The sequence below is a fragment of the Oncorhynchus gorbuscha genome, linkage group LG10, assembly GCF_021184085.1.
Source record: "Oncorhynchus gorbuscha isolate QuinsamMale2020 ecotype Even-year linkage group LG10, OgorEven_v1.0, whole genome shotgun sequence".
Taxonomy (NCBI): domain Eukaryota; kingdom Metazoa; phylum Chordata; class Actinopteri; order Salmoniformes; family Salmonidae; genus Oncorhynchus; species Oncorhynchus gorbuscha.
In genome coordinates, this window is record NC_060182.1 from 57,941,046 (window position 1) to 57,958,507 (window position 17,462).

Here is a 17,462-nt window from a genome sequence, read left to right on the forward strand (position 1 = left end):
TATGTGGAGGTATGAAGCTGTGGCCTAACCTGCCAAAAAATTGGACCGGTATATGTACACTGGTGCAGTTAGGCATGCCCTTCACCTTTATTCAACACAAAGACCTAGGGCCAGGTAGAAGAGTAAAGAGTGCTCCGTCAGGATCTTTTGACAATAGAATTTACATAGGATAGTATTGGATATGTTACTGGCTGAAAAGGGTGGTGGGGTGTGTGATATTCGGAAGTAGAATGTTGTACTTTAATCCCCGATAACACAGCTCCAGACGGATCAGTGACCAAGGCCCTGGCTGGTTTAACAACATTAGCTCACGAATTGGCAGAGAACTCTGGGGTAGATAATGCTCTAACAAATTGGTTTGATAGTATGTTTGGGAAATGGAAAAATGTAATAATCACTGTGTTATGGGCAACCTTCACCTGTATGAATGTTTTGGTTCTGTGTGGGTGTTGTTTGGTCCCCTGTGTGAAAGTTTTGCTTATCAGGACTCTGGAGAGGTCAATGACACAACAGATGGTGAGGTACGAACCGATTTCGAGCTCCGGCCTGTGTGATGACGAATACGGGCCTACAGGCCTAGGAGATGGCTCCGTTTCTTTTAACTACAAGGAGACAATGTTGGATGAGACTATTTTTGAGGGTTAAGACTGTTTTTTATGAAGATTGTAATAAAAACCTAAACAGGAAGTGTTAGGATACCTAATGTAGGCCTATAACTGTCATTGATGAAAATACACGTATTGGTTTTGTGAGATTGATTTTGAGTGACATTGGCAATATTAATAAAAATAGATGTGTACTTTTTTGTAGTAAATGTTTAGGCAATAATTAAAAGGATTCCACCCTGTCACTGTAAAACATATGGAAATGTGTTTGAATCAAAGCAGACAAGGAACTGTGGCAGATAACTTATGACCACTGTGAATCTGATAGCAGGGAAGGAGGTCTCCCCACCCAGAGAGGGGAGAAACCGTTGGGCTTGCAATAGATGGGGTAACATATAGCAGGATATGATTAGCAATGTATTGGTGTGGATTATTCTTGTATACAATTGATGTATCAGTGTGTATTATTTAGTCATGTAGGGTGGATTGTCAGGTGAAAATTATCAGGTTAATTGAATGATTAGAATATTCCGCCCTGAAACATATAATTCTATGGAAGTGATTAGAATGCATAACATCATAATCGACAAATGTGTAGTCTAGTCAGAAGTAGGGTAAAGACAATATGTCTTTATGCTATTATAAACACAGACTGTCTGAGCTTGGTGCCGACCTGACTAGAGATTTGGGAGAAGAACAGAGAGTATGTCTCAAGGACAAGGTCACTAATCTCTGGCGGCTGGGTAGCAGGACATGTGTGTGCATCTGTTTGTATGTGTGTGTGTGTGTGTCTGTTGTATGCACGTGTGTGTGTGTGCGTATGGTTGTGGGAATGTGTGGGCGTGAGAAGTCAGTATAAAGGTTTTACTGCTAACCGACAAAGCATTACATGGGCTTGCTCCTACCTATCTCTCTGATTTGGTCCTGCCGTACATACCTACACGTACGCTACGGTCACAAGACGCAGGCCTCCTAATTGTCCCTAGAATTTCTAAGCAAACAGCTGGAGGCAGGGCTTTCTCCTATAGAGCTCCATTTTTATGGAATGGTCTGCCTACCCATGTGAGAGACGCAAACTCGGTCTCAACCTTTAAGTCTTTACTGAAGACTCATCTCTTCAGTGGGTCATATGATTGAGTGTAGTCTGGTCCAGGAGTGTGAAGGTGAACGGAAAGGCTCTGGAGCAACGAACCACCCTTGCTGTCTCTGCCTGGCCGGATCCCCTCTTTCCACTGGGATTCTCTGCCTCTAACCCTATTACAGGGGCTGAGTCACTGGCTTACTAGGGCTCTTTCATACCGTCCCTAGGAGGGGTGCGTCACTTGAGTGGGTTGAGTCACTGATGTGATCTCCCTGTCTGGGTTGGCGCCCCCCTTGGGTTGTGCCGCGGTGGAGATCTTTGTGGGTCATACTCGGCCTTGTCTCAGGATGGTAAGTTGGTGTTTGAAGATATCCCTCTAGTGGTGTGGGGGCTGTGCTTTGGCAAAGTGGGTGGGGTTATATCCTTCCTGTTTGGCCCTGTCCGGGGGTGTCATCGGATGGGGCCACAGTGTCTCCTGACCCCTCCTGTCTCAGCCTCCAGTATTTATGCTGCAGTAGTTTATGTGTCGGGGGGCTATGGTCAGTTTGTTATATCTGGAGTACTTCTCCTGTCCTATCCGGTGTCCTGTGTGAATTTAAGTATGCTCTCTCTAATTCTCTCTTTCTTTCTCTCTCTCGGAGGACCTGAGCCCTAGGACCATGCCTCAGGACTAACTGACATGATGACTCCTTGCTGTCCCCAGTCCACCTGGCTGTGCTGCTGCTCCAGTTTCAACTGTTCTGCCTGTGATTTTTATTATTTGACCATGCTGGTCATTTATGAACATTTGAACATCTTGGCCATGTTCTGTTATAATCTCCACCCGACACAGCCAGAAGAGGACTGGCCACCCCACATAGCCTGGTTCCTCTCTAGGTTTCTTCCTAGGTTTTGGCCTTTCTAGGGAGTTTTTCCTAGCCACCGTGCTTCTACACCTGTATTGCTTGCTGTTTGGGTTTTAGGCTGGGTTTCTGTACAGCACTTTGAGATATCAGCTGATGTACGAAGGGCTATATAAATACATTTGATTTGATTTGATAAATGAATTGTTTTGTATTCCTGACTTTAGGATGTTCCCGTGAATAAACCTTTTAGACTATCTATTGTAGCTCTATTTCATTCGACCAGGATCTTACAAATTCTGGTTTGCAGACTGAGTAATATAATTAAATTGGGTTATGTACCTGAAGAACAAAATTCTCTCATCAACTAACAAAATCCCAAAATTCAGACAAACTCCAAGCATTGATTATGCAAGAATGGGCTGCCATCAGTCAGGATGTGACCCAGAAGTTAATTGACAGCATGCCAGGGCAGATTGCAGAGGTCTTGAAAAACAAGTGTCAACACTGCAAATATTGACTATTTGCATCAACTTCATGTAATTGTCAATAAAAGCCTTTGACACTTATAAAATGCTTGTAATTATACTTCAGTATTCCCAACAGCTTTGCAGTTCTTAACACAAACCGGTGCACCTGGCACCGACTACCATACCCCATTCAAAGGCACTGAAATATTTTGTCTTGCCCACTCACCCTCTGAATGGCACACATACACAATCCATGTCTCAATTGTGTCAAGGCTTAAAAATAATTATTTAACCTGTCTCCTCCCCTTCATCTACACTGATTGAAGTGGATTTAATAGGTGACATCAATAAGGGATCATAACTTTCACCTGGATTCACTTGGTCAGTCTATGTCATGGAAAGAGTAGGTGTTCTTAATGTTTTGTGCACTCAGTGTATTTGGAGGGAGTACAGTTCTAACGACAGAGACAAATTCTGAATGAAAATCCTCAGTGGAAGCCTATAGAATGAATTTCACAAGAATGATACATTTATGGATTTAAATGCATTGTTTTCTCTTTCAACCCACCACACACCCGTCCTTCATCCACACAATATTTCAACCCACGCACCACTAATTTGTACTCTACGAAGACGACTTTGGCCATATAGATTCAGTGCTCTACCACATCCCCACAGGCACCACCCCACCCAGCCGAGAACGGTTCCGCTTATAAGAAATCCCGCCATCAATACAGGACTAAGATTGAATCCTACTACACTGGCTCTGACGCTCGTCGGATGTGGCAGGGCTTGAAAAATATTACGGACTACAAAGGGAAACCCAGCCCTACCGGCCAAACCCTCCCTAAACCGGACGACGCTAGGCCAATTGTACGTCGCCCCATGGACCTCCCGTTCGGCTGCGACAGAGCCTGGGCGGGAACCCAGAGTCTCTGGTGGCACAGGTAGCACTGCGATGCAGTACTCTAGACCACTGCGCCACCCGGGAGGCCCTTAATACTATTTCTTGGGTTTACGTGCTTGTAAGTAAGCATTTCATGGTCATACAACACCTGTTGTATTCGGCGCATGCGACAAATAACATTTGATTTACCTCTCCCTGGGTCGCCCAGCCGACGCATGTTCCCACTTACTGATGATGGTTGATGAGGTACACATGGGCTGGGCCCACAAAGGACCAGACGGACCACAACACAACTTGAGAGCTATGGTAAACCTTTGGTTACCCCAAGCGTGTTCACAGCAACCGAGGGACAACTTGAGTCCACAGTGGTCAAACAGCTGTGTGAATTGTATGTGGATACTTGTGAGGATGAACCAGACACTGTTGACTCTGTTAAACACACTGAGCGAAGAAGTGCAGGCACATTGGGAAGAACAGCTACCAGCTATCCTTCAAGCCTACAACAATACAGTCCACAGCAGGACTGGGTACACTCCACACTTTCTAATGGTTGGTAGACATGCACGGTTGCCCATTCAATGTGTCCTTGGGAGTCAAATGTCCCAAGACAGGTGGATCACTGGGTGCAGCATCATGATGGGGTCCTCCTGGAGGACTTTTTCATTGTTTCCGCAGGAGATCACATGGAAAGTCGGCAGATCGTTGGGACCCCATGCCTTCTGTATTAAACTCAAAAATCCCTTAATACGCCAGACATTATATTTTCTATAGTCGGACCTTTCTAGTTTTAGAAATGCTTTTTGATGACATTATGAATGAATCAAACAGGCCTAGCTGCGCTCCGGGCTGTCGCATTCACAAAGACAGAACCGGCATGGACACAACATGTGACACATAAAATAATGTGACTAACAAATCAAAAACACTGTTTACACAACCTATGGTACCCTAACAACACTGTCACACTATCACCAATAGCAACAACAACCATGCCACATCAAAGGTGGCAGGCTGGTGGTTGCTGAAAGACCAGCGACCATAACGGTGACGCAAACAAATTAGCAAAACCGAGGTAAAGACAGTTTCAGGTTGGATATTCGACAGATATTCTCCTGTAGTTTTCCTTACGTCCACCAACAGCAGTTAGGGACCGTCAACATAGTGACAAATCTTTTTTTTAAACATTTCAATAGCTCTTTAACCATTACTCCTAAAACTTTCAAAACGGGTTCTAGCTAACCCGATGGCATACACACATTGCACACACCTTTTTTTTGTCGATTTACATCTTGCACTATTTTAAATGAATTATTTACATTTTTTGAATTTCAATTACTCATTGGTCATGTGACCAAGTGACTTCAAACAAGGTACAGAATGTCCACTGATTACCCTTCTATATTGCACACCCTTTAGTTAGTCCATTTTCATCTCACAAGATTTTACATTAATTTTCAAAATGTAAAATTTCAATAGATCCTTGGTCATGTGACCTAAAGACTTCAAACAAGGTTCAGAATATCCACCGACTACCCTTCTATATTGCACACCCTTTAGTTAGTCCATTTTCATCTCACAAGATTTTACATTAATTTTCAAAATGTAAAATTTCAAAAGCTCCTTGGTCATGTGACCGACTGACTTCAAACATGGTGCAGAATGTACCCTTCTATATTACACTTTTGTTTGTGTACTGTAAAATCACGCAGTTTAACGTACATTTTACAGTTTAAATTTCAATTGCTCCTTGGTCATGTCAATTACACACCTAAGAAGCGTGCAGTGGATATACACCCATACGGCATAACCTCTAGTTATATCTCTTATATGTTGTTGTACATTAATATTAGTTTGACAATTAGGGGATTCAGTCCAGTGTTGTGTTAACCCTTTTCTTTAATATTTATCTATAATAATTGGTAGTTCTAAGTACTTATTTTCCCAGTTTTCCCATAGGAGAAAGACAGATAATATCTCCTTACTTCGTTAACATCAACCATAAAGGAAAAGGGCAAAGTACGAGAGTCATGCTATTAATTGTCCAAAGCAGGGGTGGAGAGTGAGCTAGTGAGGTAGGCTGCAGTGGGTTTGCTGGTCAATACATATACTGAACATGTAACCACGGTAATGGTGGCCAGTAAATCAATGAATAAAAATAGAACATTGACAAATTAAACAGAAATTGTAGACCTTTAATCTTTTCCAACTTGTCAACATACAACTTAAAATAAGTATGAAACATTTCACAGTGTTAACTTTCTCTTTATCCCTGGTTGATGTACATGTCAGAGCCTCTTCAGTGTGGATGGGGTATAGCATACATTTTCAACAACAAAGACAGCACTTCCAGTTTGTGTTGTTTGCTCTGTTTAATTATTTTGTCTTCATTCCTAGTTACAGCACATGGAACCACCTTTGGCATGCAAAACATTCAATCTAAAACAAAATGTAACACGTTATAAATAATATCAAATATCAATGTAGTATGACGAATTAGCCACCCATTGTGTTATATCATAAATTGCCTTACATGCCGTCACTGTTGTCAAAAGATGATAAACATGTTACTAACCCAGGCAGTCTTTGGGCCACATCCAGGTTCTTCATCGGTGGCACACATGAAGCAGTTGTTGGCTTTGTTGAACTCTGAAATCATAGGCATGAACTGAACATATGGCTGTCCGACACAACTACATAAAAATAAAGAATTTACATTTACTTTGAATTAAATGTCATTACATACCAGACATCTTTAGTATATCCTCAGCCATTTCTTTTCGCACTTGCTCCATGTGTTTTTGAAGGTTCCATATCAATTTGGGATGCTGGGGAAGTTCTGTGCAACTTCCTTGGCCATCTACACCAAACAATAAAATATTTTTTGATGTACAGTGCCTTGCGAAAGTATTCGGCCCCCTTGAACTTTACGACCTTTTGCCACATTTCAGGCTTCAAACATAAAGATATAAAACTGTATTTTTTGTGAAGAATCAACAACAAGTGGGACACAATCATGAAGTGGAACGACATTTATTGGATATTTCAAACTTTTTTAACAAATCAAAAACTAAAAAATTGGGCGTGCAAAATTATTCAGCCCCTTTACTTTCAGTGCAGCAAACTCTCTCCAGAAGTTCAGTGAGGATCTCTGAATGATCCAATGTTGACCTAAATGACTAATGATGATAAATACAATCCACCTGTGTGTAATCAAGTCTCCGTATAAATGCACCTGCACTGTGATAGTCTCAGAGGTCTGTTAAAAGCGCAGAGAGCATCATGAAGAACAAGGAACACACCAGGCAGGTCCGAGATACTGTTGTGAAGAAGTTTAAAGCCGGATTTGGATACAAAAAGATTTCCCAAGCTTTAAACATCCCAAGGAGCACTGTGCAAGCGATATTATTGAAATGGAAGGAGTATCAGACCACTGCAAATCTACCAAGACCTGGCCGTCCCTCTAAACTTTCAGCTCATACAAGGAGAAGACTGATCAGAGATGCAGCCAAGAGGCCCATGATCACTCTGGATGAACTGCAGAGATCTACAGCTGAGGTGGGAGACTCTGTCCATAGGACAACAATCAGTCGTATATTGCACAAATCTGGCCTTTATGGAAGAGTGGCAAGAAGAAAGCCATTTCTTAAAGATATCCATAAACAGTGTCGTTTAAAGTTTGCCACAAGCCACCTGGGAGACACACCAAACATGTGGAAGAAGGTGCTCTGGTCAGATGAAACCAAAATTGAACTTTTTGGCAACAATGCAAAACGTTATGTTTGGCGTAAAAGCAACACAGCTCATCACCCTGAACACCTCATCCCCACTGTCAAACATGGTGGTGGCAGCATCATGGTTTGGCCCTGCTTTTCTTCAGCAGGGACAGGGAAGATGGTTAAAATTGATGGGAAGATGGATGGAGCCAAATACAGGACCATTCTGGAAGAAAACCTGATGGAGTCTGCAAAAGACCTGAGACTGGGACGGAGATTTGTTTTCCAACAAGACAATGATCCAAAACATAAAGCAAAATCTACAATGGAATGGTTAAAAAATAAACATATCCAGGTGTTATAATGGCCAAGTCAAAGTCCAGACCTGAATCCAATTCACAAATGCTCTCCATCCAACCTCACTGAGCTCGAGCTGTTTTGCAAGGAGGAATGGGAAAAAATGTCAGTCTCTCGATGTGCAAAACTGATAGAGACATACCCCAAGCGACTTACAGCTGTAATCGCAGCAAAAGGTGGCACTACAAAGTATTAACTTAAGGGGGCATAATCATTTTGCATGCCCAATTTTTCAGTTTTTGATTTGTTAAAAAAGTTTGAAATATCCAATAAATGTCATTCCACTTCATGATTGTGTCCCACTTGTTGTTGATTCTTCACAAAAAAATACATATCTTTATGTTTGAAGCCTGAAATGTGGCAAAAGTTCGCAAAGTTCAAGGGGGCCGAATACTTTCGCAAGGCACTGTACTTGTCACATAACAGCTAACCAATCATTATTGAAAATATAACTATCAAACCTGCATTACAAAGACCCCGCAGCTGAAGGTGTCCTGCTGCATGGTGTGAGTTATTTCCCCTCCTTTCCACGTCATGTCCGTCATCTTTTCCATGGCAGGATCTCAAGTTCTCTCTTTTTTTATGTAAAAATAACGGAATTCTGATTAGTTATAGGCAAATGAATACACAAGCCAAATGTGTATGCTGTTTTCCTTATCACTATAATCTAGTAGTAATTTAGTAGCAGAGGTCATTTCCTTCATGCCCCATTCTACACACACAGCCTAAATTATAGGCACTGAACCATTTACAGGACAATAATAAAAGTAGCATATAGGATCCAACCCTATCACAGAGTGAATAAATGTAGAGCATTTGTGGACTTTAAGAAAAAATAATTAAGTGACAGTTTCATCAGTACGTGCCTAAAGAAAGTCATCACAAAGATCACAGATGACAGTGCCCATCAAGTCTATGACAATAGAGAATGAATTGTAAGCACCAAAGTGTGTTTGTCAAAATAATATCTGAAAATGTCAGTTGTTGAACATAATACTTCTATTTGCAATAGCAATTTATGATATAAGCAGTTGAGGAATATTCCATGTACCATCACTACATGTAGGACGGACATAAGACATTCCCACATACAGTATATTTTATATATTTTTATTTCACCTTTATTCAACCAGGTAAGCAAGTTGAGAACAAGTTCTCATTTACAACTGCGACCCGGCCAAAATAAAGCAAAGCAGTGTGACACAAACAACAAAACAGAGTTACACATGGAATAAACAAACGTACAGTCAATAACACAATAGAAAAGTATTTATACAGTGTTTGCAAATGAAGTAAGATTAGGGAGGTAAGGCAAGTGATTTTTGCAATTCGTTCCAGTCATTGGCAGCAGAGAACTGTAAGGAAACACGGCCAAATGAGGATTTGGTTTTGGGGGTGACCAGTGAAATATACCTGCAGGAGCGAGTGCTACGGGTGGGTGCTGCTATGGTGACCAGTTAGCTGAGATAAGGCGGGGCTTTACTTAGCAAAGACTTATAGATGACCTGGAGCCAGTGGGTTTGGCGACAAATATGAAGCGAGGGCCAGCCAACGAGAGCATACATGTTGCAGTGGTGGGTGGTATATAGGGCTTTGGTGACGAAACAGATGGCACTGTGATAGACTGCATCCAATTTGCTGATTAGAGTGTTGGATGCTATTTTGTAAATGACATCGCCAAAGTCAAGGATCGGTAGGATAATCAGTTTTACGAGGGTATGTTTGGCAACGATTCTAGATTTGATTTTGGATTGGAGATGCTTTAATATGAGTCTGGAAGGAGAGTTTACAGTCTAACCAGACACCTAGGTATTTGTAGTTGTCCACATATTCTAAGTCAGAACCGTCCAGAGTAGTGATGCTAGGCGGTCAGGCAGGTGCGGGCAGCAATCAGTTGAAGAGCATGCATTTAGTTTTACTTGCATTTTTAGAGCAGTTGGAGGCCACAGAAGGATAATTGTATGGTTAGTTAACACAGTGTCCAAAGTAGGGCCAGAAGTATACAGAACGGTGTCGTCTGCGTAGAAGTGGATCAGAGAATCACCAGCCGCAAGAGCAACATCATTTATGTATACAGAGAAAAGAGTCAACCCGAGAATTGAACCCTGTGGCACCCCCATAGAGTCTGCCAGAGGTCCGGACAACAGGCCCTCCGATTTGACATACTGAACTCTATCTGAGAAGTAGTTGATGAACCAGGCGAGGCAGTCATTTGAGAAACAAAGGCTGTTGAGTCTGACGATAAGTTCCTAACATCCCTAGCATCGAATAGCGGGGGCTATTCGATGCTAATGCAGTACGCCACAGAATGTTTTTGTGCTGGTCAAGGGCAGTCAGGTCTGGAGTGAACTAAGGGCTATATCTGTTCCTTGTTCTACATTGTTTTGAATGGGGCATGCTTATTTAAGGAAAGCAATTTTAAAGAATAACCAGGCATCCTCTACTGACAGAATGAGGTCAATATCTTTCCAGGATACCCGGGCCAGGTCGGTTAGAAAGGCCTGCTCGCTGAAGTGTTTTAGGGACCATTTGACAATGATGAGGGGTGGTCGTTTGGGTGAGATTGAGGGCATCTATCTTAGATTGTAAGATGGCCGGGGTGTTAAGCATATCCCAGTTTAGGTCACCTAACAGTACAAACTCTGAAGATAAATGGGGGGCCATTAATTCACATATGGTGTCCAGGGCGCAGCTGGGAGCTGACGGGGGTCTGTAACAAGCAGCAACAGTGAGAGACTTATTTCTGTAAAGGTGGATTTTTAAAAGTAGAAGCTCGAACTGTTTGGGCACAGACCTGGATAGCATGACAGGACTCTGCAGTAGATTGCAACTCCAATACGTTTGGCAGTTCTGTCTTGGGGGAAAATGTATACACACACAGAGGCATTTTACAGCTATGATTTTACCACTCAGAATCCAGAATGGATATGACAATGTGACCAGCACAGGACGTAATACACCCTTACAACAATCTACTTTTTAAAATCTTTTTGACTTCTTATTTGGTGAACTGCTACTGTGTGTCAAGAAAAGAGCCCCAATTAGGGGTTAGAGTACTCCAGTAAAAAAGGGCTGGTTTAGATTAAAAACTATTGCCCTGTGTCCCCATTCATAGGGGCATGAGAGACTTGTCACTGGTAGAATTGAGTTTGGACTTTATTGGCCCAAACACCCACAAGGTTAAGGTTACTCATGGACAGTAATTAGTAATAATTATTTTTTTGCATTGATGCATTGGGTCTTCTAACTGTCCAAGAATAGGATCCAAAGAGTTAGGAAATATTTTTTCACATAAATACAAAGGAGGATGTCTCTCCTCATACCTCTGGCACTTTTGTCAGACTGCCAGACTGTGTACCACAGAGCCAATCAGGAGAGAATACATACAGGTCAACGGTGCCAATTGAAAGTCAAGGGGTGTGTCGGTGCCTTTTGGATTACTCTCTCTATACAGAGAACACCTGTGGTTCAAGTCAAGAGCTACCCTTCCCCTTTCAGTCTGCTCTGCGCATGTCTGAAAGTGACAGAGCCAGCAGCCAAGAGAGTTTTTCACAGTATGTCATACAAACTTATTACACTTATGAATGTATGTAAAATGCTAATATGTATTAGATCCAGTACAATGGAATAACTAAGACCTGAATTTGAATGCAGCTTGTTCCGATTCCTACTTCTCTTTCTGTCCAGCAGGGTCAACCAAAAACACTTGGCCTGATGGTTTATGCAGATACTGGGGAAGCAATATAGGAATGTATTGATCCCTTAAATGATTTTACTATTAAAAGACCCATATCACAACCCTCATACCTCTTCACAAAAATGTGCCTAAATCAATTTTGGAAAAAGGATTTTACTCAGAAAAGACAGGAATTTATTTTTCCAGTTAGAAATAGTAGGCCATGCATCAAATAACTATTTTCATCAGACAAATTAACCTTCAAATGCATTATTGCATTTTGTAAGTTGTCTGCAGGTGGCTTGTTTTGAATGCACTGAAATATCAAATCGTTATCAGGTTATGTAAACTGTGTTCTAATACTCAACGTAGAAGGATTTGTCTTAATGTACAATATATGAAAGTGATGCTATGAAAAATATTCTTTCACATTATCAAGCTCACTGTGACTGACAAATCACTGCCTATTACTGTGATTAAAAAGCGCATATGAAACATTGTTTTTCATGAGGCCTACCTGTGCGCCTTCCTTTAAGCACCTCTGTTCGAGCACCTCTCTTGTCATTGATCCATACCACATACAGCCATTTGCAGATCTTTACAGTGTCCATGTGAAAGATAGTTATTGCAAGTGTGGAACATTTGTTAACTTCAAAAAAGCTTGCAGATTTAAGTCTAATAGCATGAGATGAAAGAAGACAAACATCAGAATGTGCGATATGAAGGTATAGTCAGTGGACATTCTGAACCTTGTTTGAGGTCAGTAGGTCACATGACCAAGGAGCTATTGAAATTCTACATTTTGAAATATTAATGTAAAACCATGTGAGATTAAAATGGACAAACTAATGGATGTGCAATGTGTAGGCCCACAGATTGGACATTCTGAACCTTGTTAGAAGTCCTTAGGTCACATGACCAAGGAGCTATTGAAATTATACATAGATTTTTTAAAATGTAAAACCATGTGAGATGAAATTGGACAAACTATAGGGTGTGCAATATAGGAGGGTAGTCAGTGGACATTCTGAACCTTATTTGAAGTCATTAAGTCACATGACCAAGGAGCTTTTTTGAAATTTTACATTTTGGAAAATTAATGTAAAATCTTGTAAGATGAAAATTGACAACCTAAAGGGTGTACAATATAGAAGGGTAGTCAGTGGACATTCTGAACCTTATTTGAATCAAGTAGATCACATGACCAAGGAGCTACTGAAATTCTAATGTAAAAAAAGGTTTGTACTTTGTTTACGCTCCCTAACTAATTCAACTAAGAATAGAAAATGCTGCTCACATTTCCATGTTTATTAGCGTTGGAAAGTGAATGAATGTCCAAATCGTGAAAATAAGACCCGTGCAAATTGGTGCGCAATTCTTCCAACAGCATGACCATTATTTGGTGTCTTTGGCTCAAGTGGATTGAAAGCGCGAATATCCGTCGAATATCCAACTTGAAACTGTCTTTACCTCGTAATTAGCAACAACATCCACCTTGAAATTGATAACTATAGAATAAACTACCTTCAAAGTAATGACTCGGGACTTCGGTTGTGAGATGAAAGCTTCTTTTTAGTAATAATACTTGTTCACATTACATTTTACCACTTTAGATTCTACAAAACAGTAAAAGAAAGTAGCTAGCGAAAGCCAGGATAATCTTGTCACTTGTACATAACTGGCGTGTTCTCGTTTTTTATTCCTTCTTTTCGCAAGGCATTCTGGTACTTGCAGTCAATAGCGTAATCCAATAGTAACCAATACAACCGAAATATGTACATAGTTCTCTCAATCTCCATCACATTAATTCTAATACAATTACTCTTACATATGTAAATAACTTTAAAATAAAATATCTTAAGCTACAGCTCAATGAATTAACTGTAAACATTAACTCTGTAACCCATTAAAGTTAACATCCTCCTCCCCGATGAACAAATGTGTTCAGATAGATCTCTCAAAAGTATATCAACTGAAAAGGTCTTCTCATCAAAGTCCCTGAGAAAGTACGAACTGAGCATGGCTATCTAAACTAGGCTATCTGGGCCTTCTGTCCCACTTTTGACTGAGTTAGCTCGATTTTTCTACCCAGAGACCACCAAAGAAAATCCTGATTGGATATTTTTTTCTCTTCAGTATTAACCATTCTCTTTCCAACAAAAACTGAAGTTTCAATCAAAATATCATAAAAATGATTGTAAAGATGAAGTAAAAATTAAAATGAAATTGAATTAAATATATACAGTACCAGTCAAAAGTTTGAACACCTACTCATTCAATGGTTTTTCTTTATTTTTACTATTTTCTACATTGTAGAATAATAGTGAATACATCAAAACTATTGAATAAAACTTATGGAATCATGTAGTAAAAAAGTGTTAAACAAATCAAAATGTATTTATATTTGAGATTCTTCAAAGTAGCCACCCTTTGCCTTGATGACAGTTTACACACTCTTGTCACTCAGGGCTCCCGAGTGGCGCAACGATCTAAGGCACTGCATCAGTGCTAGAGGCATCACTGCAGATCCTGGGCTGTATCACAACAGGCTGTGATTGAGAGTCCCATAGGTTGGCGCACAATTGGTCTAGCGTCGTCCGGGTTAAGGTTTGGCTGGGGCTGGCCGTCATTGTAAATAAGAATTGTTCTTATTTTAATTGTTTTATCCATGTGTATTCGCTTCTGAGTCTCAGTCTCTTCAACCCAGCAAGTGAGGCTATTAGCTGTCGTAAAGAAGTGACTCTGGAGGCTGGAAAGTCCCGCCTATCACACTGTCAAATGAAGAACAACGCTGGAAATCTGTCTGCATCTACATGAACTAGTCCCGGCATAGTTCTTTGACAAACACAGAAGGTTGTACATTTAATTCAATAGAAGAAAACAGAGAGAGGGGGAGAGAGACTGCCAATTCCTTAATGTAGCAATTGGCTACAGTCTCTCCCTCTCCTTCTCTCGCTCTGTTTTATTGTATTGAATCATATGTAGCCTAATACTTAAACACTTATCTAAAGTGGGCAGGGGGGGAACACTTGAAATGCACTAATTAGAAATATGTAGTTTGGCTGTTATAAGGTATTATATAAGCCAATGGTCATCTAATAGGCATTTATTCAGTAATATTTATTCTATATCTAATAAATGTGTTCATTCATTCATAAGTAGGAAGTTGCTGGGCCCAGCACATGCAGTGTGGTCCCCTGTTCTTCTGGTACCAGTGCAGTGGGAAAGGATACTAGTTTTAGCAGATATAGGAGTAGAGAGACACACAGATGTAATGCCAGTTAATATGTTGGCTCTATACATGTATGTAATAGCAATTAACACTTAGGAGTGACAGTGACAGACAGAGTGACACCAGAGGAGCACAAGGAGAATCACAGACAGAAAGACAGTGACAGGCAGACAGAGACAGACTGCACACCAGTTAGGCAACAGAGGCACAGTTATACGGGTGAGTTGTATCTCCAGTGGTGCTTTTAACTGTTTTTATTAAACATGAGCTGGTTAAAAAAAGGACCATGTTTCATGTAAAATGAGAGAGGGGAATTTGTCCCAGTACACCCTTGTTTTTAAGAGACACTTCCTACCTTTCCCAAATAAAGTATTGTTAATTGTGAAACGTACCTGGTTGTCAATCATACTTCGTGAATTTGCACCATAACCAGAGTTTTCTCATATCTGACATGTCTAACTCTGGCTTGTCTTACACTTAAAGGTTAGCACAGCAGCTGTGGGAAGAGAACATGACCACAGATATGCACCTGCTGCACGTTTGCAACACTGTCCTATACCATAATACTGTAGTTAGCAACAGTTTACACATCAAATCAAATTTTACGTGACACGTGCTCTGAATACAACAGGTGTAGGTAGACCTTACAGTGAAATGCTTACTTACAGGCCCTTAACAACAATGCTTTAAGAAGTTAAGAAAAATAAATAAAAAGAAGTGTTAAGAAAACATTTTAAATAGAAAATCAAATAAACAAATAATTTAAAAGCAGCAGTAAAATAACAAGCGAGGCTTTATCCAGGGGTACCGGTAGAGAGTCAATGTGCGGGGGCCACTGGTTAGTTAAGGTAATTGAGGTAATATGTACATGTAGGTAGAGTTAAAGTGACAATGCATAGATTATAAACAGAGTAGCAGCAGCATAAAAGAGGGGTCTGGGTAGCCATTTGTTTAGCTGTTCAGGAGTCTTGTAGCTTGGGGGTAAAAGCTGTTAAGAAGCCTCTTGGACCTCGACTTGGTGCTCCAGTACTGCTTGCCATTCGGTAGCAGAGAGAACAGTCTATGAATAGGGTGGCTGAAGTCTTTGACCATTTTTAGGGCCTTCCTCTGACCTCCTGGTATAGAGGTCCTGGATGGCAGGAAACTTAGCCCTGTGATGTACTGGGATGTACACACTACCCTCTGTAGTGCCTTGCGGTCGGAGGCAGAGCAGTTGCCATACCAGGCAGTGATGCAACCAGTGCTTTCGATGGTGCAGCTGTAGAACCTTTTGAGGATCTGAGGACCCATGCCAAATCTTTTCAGTCTCCTGAGGGGGAATAGGCTTTGTCGTCCCATCTTCACAATTGTCTTAGTGTGTTTGGACTATGATAGTTTATTGGTGATGTGGACACCAAGGAACTTGAAGCTCTCAACCTGTTCCACTAACAGCCCCGACGATGAGAATGGGGGCGTGCTTTGTCCTCCTTTTCCTTTAGTCAACAATCATCTCTTGGACACAGGGACTATGGTGGTCTGCTTAAAACATGTTGGTATTACAGACTCAGTCAGGGAGAGGTTGAAAATGTCAGTGAAGACACTTGCCAGTTGGTCAGCGCATGCTCAGAGTACACGTCCTGGTAATCTCTCTGGCCTTGTGACTGTTGACCTGTTTAAAGGTCTTACTCATATCGGCTACGGAGAGCGTGATCAGTCGTCCGGAACGGCTGGTGCACTCATGCATGTTTCAGTGTTACTTGCATAGAAGTAATTTAGCTCATCTGGTAAGTTTGTGTCACTGGGCAGCTCGTGGCTGTTCTTCCCTTTGTAGTCTGTAATTGTTTGCAAGCCCTGCCACATCCGACGAGCGTCGGAGCCGATGTAGTACGATTCAATCTTAGTCCTGTATTGACGCTTGCCTGTTTGATGGTTTGTCAGAGGGGGGATTTCTTATAGGCTTCCGAGTTATAGTCCCGCTCCTTGAAAGCGCCAGCTCTACCCTTTAGCTCCGTGAGGATGTTGCCTGTAACAAGGTGGCAGTAGCACCATCAGAAACCATTTAGATTTTTTTTTAGAAATTGGAAATGACAATAACTGGTAAAGAAATGAGTTCTAACCATAATCACCTTGGCCCAATCGCTGAGTCATATTGTGCAACACTGAGTAGGCACTTTTCCCACATGATCTTGAAGCCAGTGGAGGCTGGTGAGAGGAGCTATAGGAGGACATGTGGGTTCCATGTTTGATACCATTCCATTAATTCCATTTTAGACATTACAATGAGCCGGACCTCCTATAGCTCCTCCTACCTCTGCTTGAAGCCCACCCAACACCATCCTCTGTGGAACTATTCAACAGTGAGAAGACCAGTCAGTGGGTTAACTAACAAGGTAGGAAACCACAGTGTGCAACTGTGTCTTCAGAAGCTCACACCAAGTAGGTGGGGAACAGCCCCGTTTGCAAGACTCATGATGTTCCACCCTGAGAGTTGTGTCGGAGACAGCGGTTGAGGAAAGAGACTCGGAGACAGAAGCGAGGGATTTAATAATTTCACAGTTTGACTGTAAAATCAGCTAATTTTGTGAGGTTGCATGGAAAAA

At 41.3% G+C, this 17,462-nt stretch overlaps 1 long non-coding RNA gene across 1 annotated transcript; it reads right to left on the minus strand.

The window, feature by feature from the left end:
* Positions 1-6,159: 6,159 nt before the first annotated feature.
* On the minus strand, positions 6,160-13,333 carry LOC124045213. Its single transcript, XR_006840804.1, has 4 exons — positions 13,176-13,333; positions 8,437-8,549; positions 6,649-6,762; positions 6,160-6,551 (listed from the first exon to the last, which is right to left on the minus strand). It is a non-coding gene; the product is annotated as an uncharacterized LOC124045213 (long non-coding RNA).
* Positions 13,334-17,462: the final 4,129 nt, after the last annotated feature.